Source organism: Pithys albifrons, chromosome 2 (genome assembly GCF_047495875.1).
Source record: "Pithys albifrons albifrons isolate INPA30051 chromosome 2, PitAlb_v1, whole genome shotgun sequence".
Lineage (NCBI taxonomy): Eukaryota > Metazoa > Chordata > Aves > Passeriformes > Thamnophilidae > Pithys > Pithys albifrons.
The window spans coordinates 9,039,941-9,047,415 of NC_092459.1; positions in this window are offsets into that span (position 1 = coordinate 9,039,941).

Below are 7,475 nucleotides of genomic sequence, written 5' to 3' on the forward strand. Positions count from 1 at the left end.
ACCTTCCAGTAAGGACCATTGATTTTAAACTGCAATAATAAATTTCTTGGCAAGTTACTAAATCTTAATTTTAATCACATTCAATCCCACAAAAAAACTCAAATCTGTCCTTCGGGCTACTGATGACCATGAATAGTATATTAAGTTTGGGATTTTTTTTGCATTTGTTCAGAATTTTTCTATGAATTTTGTATAACAAACACAATTTTGTAACAGTTCCATAAATATATTTGAGTAAAATTATTCACATTTTTTAAAGGTAATGTTGCACATACAAAGGTTTTCAGATGGTGTTGAAATGTGGGTTGTGGTTAATGTCTTGAAGAGCAGAGCTGCGATCCAGAGGGACTTGGACAGACTGGAGAAAATTATCTGGCAGCAGCCCTGGGATGTGCAAGGAAAGCAAAGGCAAAGCCCTGCACCAGCTGGGATAATGCCATGCAGCAGCACAGGCTCAGAATGACAAGATAGGAAGCAGCTTCTCAGAATACCTGGGAAACCTGGTGGGTTGAAACACTGGAGCAAGTCCAGAGCAGGGTCACCCAGCTGGCCAGGCACTGGAGAACGTGGGGTGTGGATAGACGGCCAGGGAGCTGGGCCTGCCCTGCCTGGAGATGAGACAGCTCAGGGTAGACATTATCACTGCCCGCAACTACCTTATGGGGGAAGGAAAAGAAGAGCAACCAAGCTCTTTGCAGAAGTTCACAGTGGAAGGAAGGCAACAGACACAACTTCTGAGTCTTAAGAGCCTTTGACCTTTCAGTGATGTGTTATAGGTTTTGTGTTGGTGAGAGAAGACACTGATATTTTTCCTGCCTTATTAAATTTTTGGACAGTTTTGTTTGGGTTATAAGGGTGTGGTAGAGAAATTTGTACTCTCCATCACTGAAGACCCTGCTCCTTTTTTTGCCTCATGATCAGCTTTTATTTTCAACCTCTTCTCAATTTTTCTACTTCCAGCTTGTCCTGTCTACCACTAAATATTACTTCTTTTCCTCTTTACTTTTAATTTCTCTCTCTCACTCTTTTATCAAGGTTTCATCTACTTGTTTTTCTATGTGTCATTTTTTTTGGTGCTTCTTGATACTGACAGTAGAAAGTGATGCCTTTTTAACATCCCCTGCCCATATAAATCATATATCTCTCGTCATCTGCACCATTGCATGGATAAAGTTAATGTTAGAAGCAGGAAACATTTAATTATCCACTTCAAACAGGTTTTTCAGGAAGTTCAAAGCGCAGCTTTTCAAATAATTATGGTAGTTATAGTTACAGTATATAGTTGCAGGTAGGGCCTCAGTTTATGTTGTGAAGTTGCAAAAGGCCATTTAGTTCAGGTCACTGCTGTTTAGAAAAGTCTTATAGTATCCTTATTTCTAGTTTCAAACACACAAGAGAGCAAAAAACCTACACTCCTACAAGGAAAACTTACGTAGGAGCCAGTAAATCAAATTTATAAATCTGTCAGGTCAAACAAAGGTAAAATGTAGAGCTAATGGTACAAAAAGATTACTAATAAAACCCTTAGCCTGCCTTCACTCTGAGAGCCCATTTTATTGGGTGCTGCCGGCCACCCCATCACTCTGAAGAGATACAGACATCTGGTTTGCACCCTGCCTGAGTTCCTGCTTAGTTAATGGTAATTGGGACGTGTAAAAGCGGTGCCTGCATGAATAAGCAGGTAGATCTTAGAACAGCAGGTATGCAAATCTTGAAGGCAGCTGGTCCTGGTTACAATTCTGCTCTCTTAGGGTCGAGTTTGCTGCAAAGCAGGGAAAACAGTAAAGCACTATCTGTAGCGCAGTCAGGTCACAATCAGGATGGGAAACCAGGTCACAAATCCTGATTATCTGAGCTGTAAGGATTGGCTCTTTTGTAGGTTTGTATTTACTATTGGAAGGAACTTCTTGCTGTAGGAGACTTTAAGAATTTTGACACCAAGTAAACTTGAGAAAACACTGTGGCAGTTAAATATTATTTAAATGTTTCCTTTGCTAAAAAGTAAAATAAAAAAATAACCCTCTGAGCAGAACTCTCTTTGGCCTGGAAGAGGAAACCTTTAAAAATATGAGTGTTACTCACACCATGAACATATGCAAGCAAAATCAAACACACAGACCTAGGATATAAAAAAAGTTGTTCTTACTATTTGACCCCAAAATAAGGAGTCTTAGGAGTCAGCAGGAACATAGTTTAGTATTTGAAACAGAACTATTGCATCCCTCATGATTCTTTACAATTTGATACGAGCTAATTTCTTTGCTTTGGATTACAATGATTTCCAGATCTGTGAGCCAGTGCCTCATTTCATTCTTATCTCAGGCTTGATTCCTAAGGTAAGCTGGGTTCACTAATTAAAAATTCCCTGCATGAAATTCTTTCCTGTGCCATCAGCAAATAGTATGTCTCCAAATTGACCTTGTCCTCTGAAAGAAGTCAGAGTAGGTACCTCGGAGGAGGAGAGCCAGCCTGATATGAGGAAAAGCCCAAAGATGGAGGTGTCTGACCAAATAGCCTCAGGCTCTAGGTTTTATTTGGGAGGCTGAGGCTCATCACCCTGGAATACTCAGCCTTTTTAAAGCTGTGTAATGAGTATTGATTAGCCATTGTCTGGAGTACATTGAAAGTAGCAGGGACTATGTAAATGTTAGCTTACTTTGGATGCACATTAATAGGGAAGCCCCAACAGCATTTTATCCCAATAGCCCTTTTGAGTACTACTGTTTTTTTTTCCTCTCTCTGCTTTAAAAGATGCTCCTTCAATCTAAGAGTTAACTTCACATTGAATGTACTTGAAAATTCAGTTCCCAGTACATTTTGTTCTTCAAAAGAGAGCACCATCCATCTGTGTTACTTCGCTTTCAACTCATCACGGAATGTCAGATACCAGATAAGAGCAAGAGATTGATGAATGTGCATCTCAGCCTGACAGGGCAGGTCAATGTCAGGGAAATCAAAGTTTTCACTTGTTTTTTCTCTTTTTTTAAAAATAAATTTTATTTCTACTACAATGCGTTTCCAATATTTATTTTAGCGAATCATTTCTCTGGAAGCTCAGCTTGCTTAAAGCAGTATCACCTGCTTTCTGTTGCTGTCTCTCTTTTCATATAGTATTTTGTAATAGAATAGTGTCACAAGTTTAAGTTGACCACTGTGGTGGGCATCATGGAGAGTATCTCTACAGAGTGATGAACCCTCCCCTGACATAGTCTATGTCTAAAGAAGGGAGAGACTTGGCGGGGGGGGAGGCAAGAGCAGAAGACAGGGTGTCCCTGTGATCACGCAGGTCAGTAGCAGGATTGAGAATCAGACTGTAATCTTTAAAATCTTCCATGAGGACTTTCTCTATCTTAAAAGAAACACTAATAAAAGATATAAAGGCCACTTAAATTCAGCAACAGAATATTTTCTGGATGCAAATTGTATAATTACATTTTTCAAGTGTACATCTTCGGAGTGACTCTCAGAGATGTTTTTGTTCCTAGATTTTCCACCTGGTAAAACGTGCCTGTAGGTGTCTGGATAGGGGCACAAGCACTGGGGGGAAAAGATCAAAGGCTTATAAAAGTGTCAAACTTTCAAATGCAAATCACCTGCCATAACGCTGCTGAGAACAAATCCTTCATTATCACCACTCTGTGAAAGGCTTAAATTAGCCTGAATTGACTGAAAAGAACAAGAAAAAGAGAGCCATTTATCTTCCTGTGAGTTTTATTACCTTTAGATTTATTTGGCTAATGGTTCGATAGCCCACTAATCCGAATATCTGCATAACAGATTCTTCAAATGATCCATAAATAAAATATGTGATCACATAATGTTGCTATTAAAGCGAGATCTGTGACAATAGATTAATAGAAGAGCACTTACAATAGGCCACTCTTTTTGATTGCCAAACTATGAACTACTGTGATTTACGCCGTAATTATCAACTGGCTTCTTAGCTTGAATTACATTTAGGGGAATTTTTTAATGTGCACTTCCTAAACTATGTGCTCTCCAGATAAATGGCATACCCATTTTTATTTTAGTTTCTCCTTACTCTGAAAACATAATTACTTTCTTAAAAGATACTGTATTTTGCGGTTTTTATATAGTTTCAGTCATGTAATAAAACATTTGATCAATCTACTTGACTGGAAGAGCAAGAGTTATAAACCCCCACAAATACACTATATTTATAAGGGGCAATCCTAGAACTCTATTTTGTTAAATGAGCAATTGCAGAGAGGTTTTGATGAGTGAACTTTATTGGGAACTTGAAAGAGGATATGCTGATACCAGAAAGCTCTTGGCTGAGTTGGACGAGATGTCTGAAGGGAGCTGGCTGGGGACCCTGAGCTCAGCTAACATCTTCAGAAGGTGTCCTTGGGTGTGTCTGGCAAGACTTTTCAGAACATCAGTGCTGGTAACTTCTGTCTGCATCAGGGACATTTTTTACCTCTCTGGCTCTTCTGTTGGACAGATTTCTAATACATCCTCACCTCCACCACTTCCCTTCTGCCACAGTCACCCCTTGAGTTATATTTCTGAGTTATATCACCAGGTAAACACAATACACAAACTCATGTCTTTTCCTCAGGGGCAAGTAGCATGGTTGAATTCCACACAAAAGGGTATCTGGTCTTATGGATACCTACATGGTTGTCAAGCCGTGAGGGTCCTACAGCTTTGCAAGCTCCCTGTTCACTGTCATGTCAAAGCAGCTCCAAGCCTTGGGCTTCTGTGGTGAAAGCGGCCTGGCCTTTGTAAGACATCAGTGATTGCTGATAGTCATTTTTTTCTGTATCTAATTCATGGCCTCCCAGCACAAAATGTTTGTGTTTTAATAGGAAAGAAAAAAAAACAAACACCACATTTCAGTGGCTAGTATCTTACAAGATAAAAATGCTATCACAAAGTTGTTGTAAGATATCAGTATTACTGGAAGGAATATAATATTCCTGATGGATTTGTTCAGTTCTGTGTAAAAATTCAAACATTTTCAATGCCAGAACCACATGCCCATTTTATAGCTACATTCTTCAGATTGTAAGTGGGGGGAGAGGAATGTTCTTTCTATAAGACCTCAGTGGTGGGCTATAAATAACAGAACAAGCAAAAGGATTCATGTTTTTTTGAAAATTATCAACTGAAAACTATTTCTTGAGAAATCATCTACAAAAATCACGAGGCTCCAACTTTGTCCAAATATCTCTCTTGCAAATTCTAAGCAATCTGCAAACAGTAAAATTAGGGATTTTTAGAAAGGTAAACCAAGAAAAGTCTGGGATACAGAGTGACACCCTCTTTGATGATGGCATTTCAGCAGAAACCAGAAAAAAAGGTGTATTTATGCTTGGAGATGTGTGGGCACAAACACATCACAAACACATCACCTTCACCTTCACTTGATGGTAAGAACACACAAATCCCACACATCTCATGATAAATAATAAGTACATAGAGAACACAAACCACTATCTGAAACCATGCTGTAAAAGCCTGTATTTTTAGCTTAGAAAGGTAATAGAGAAGCAGGAGTAGATGTTGAGCAGTACATGCCTCACTGAAAATCATGGTAGGAGCCACAGGGAGGACAGCAGTGTGGCACAGGTTTGTGCAAAGGCAGAGCTGCTGATCTACATGCCTTGGGCCTTCCCGTGAGGTTATACCAAAACTGGCAACCAAAGTGCTTGGGAATTCTGAATTCATATATGCCCTCTGCCACCCCACTGTAGTATCTTCTGCTGCATCTCCTCAACTTCTCAGTAGTATCAGAAACACCTTTCTTGTGTTTCTGATAATCCCTCAAGGCAAAACCTTTACATTTTAATGTCCCCCTCCTGCATTCTCTAAACCTTTTCATCTGACTGACAGCCAAAGACAGCCCGCATCACAGCTTGGGGAAGTACAAGTGAGTGGGCTGACCAGAAAGAAAGATGTGACACTAATTAAAAGAAATCAGATTATCTTCCACATGTCTGACTGGCAGGTCTGATTTGGTAAAGGGGCCATGCAATAATTAGAAAAAGTGCCAACATGTTAGTCTGGATGAAAAGTCCTATAAAGCCCCTATACAGTAGGTGTGCATGTGGCTGTCACTCTCAAAGCCCTTTGTTCCATCAAACTCCAGGTTTTGGGGATTCTGAGCTTGAGCTCAGGACTCTTTCCCACCTGCTGTAGATCAAGCAGTGGATTTAGCTCTCCAGTGCCCAAGATTGAAAGAAAATGTCTACACCACATTGCAGTGGGCTGAGAGACAGAGAAGCTTAGAGGCTAAAGCTGCTCTGAGACCTGGCATTCATGTCAAATTGGAAAACAGACTGAATTCAACCTGAAACGGGCCCACAAATACCATGTTTTTGCAGCAGATAAAAGTTGGACAGTCTCTAGGGTTGGGCCTATTTTGTCTTTTATTTGTTATGTGGTGTCACTGCCAGAGCAACACTGGGACATTGGGATGGAGGAAGAAGACAGCATGTAAGAGTTCATCTTGTGTTTGCCCAGAGATTTATCCACAGCAGACGATGCTCACAGTTACTCCCACCACGTCCCAGAGAATATTTATAGCTTGCCACAGATCCAAACTTTATCAAAAATACATGGTAGGACAACTAACTTGGATTCAAGCTTGGCAGGGGAGGTGCTCTAGCAGAGTAAATTGCATTTTAAAATAAGGTATCAAAACAACAAATTTTAATATACAGCCACTTCTACATTAACTTGGCATTAAAAATATCCCTGATTAACTTCTTGTCTTTCAATGATTTTTATTCAGGCAGATAATTAAATTTAAATATCCATTAGGTGGAATTTTAGTGCAGGTAGCTGTTTTCAATGAGCAAAATTTTCAAAGGTATGTCCTTTCTCCATCTGTGCTCAGTCTCTGAAATGACAAAACTTCTAAACTCAGTCAAGGGAAAGTGGGGTGGGGGATGGAGACAAGGCTGTAATTAAAGAACTTTTAAAGTTTGATATGCGATTAATCTCAAATTAAATTAAATTCAGTACCGATAGTAGCTACGCACAGGATGCATGAGCAAGAGAACTGTATTATGGCTCTGTCACCCATGGTAATTTTGTTTTCTTGAAACAGTTATAGTGTTTTGTTTCCTGAAGGAAAAAGTGCTAAATCTAGCACCAAGTTTACTGTTTCGTCAGTAGCACTTGGGTTTATAACAACTCTCAGCAATATTCTGACCACAGTTTCCTTTTATCTGCTGATATAATATGGCAGGGTCTGACACCTTTTTAGACATGAAGACTATCTTGTCTCAAGTAATAGCTGTCCTTAGTCTCTTTCACCACTCCATTTCCAAGCATCTTTCTTGACATAAGAGCACAGAGCCAAGCCTGTGCAAATTCTCAAAATAATCCCCTTCTCAAACTACAAAACTTCTCTGCTAACTAGCAAAAGATTTACTGTGTTCATTGAACTTTCCCTTTGTTCAGCAGGTTCACACATATGGATAAGGATTTCAACAATCTCTGCC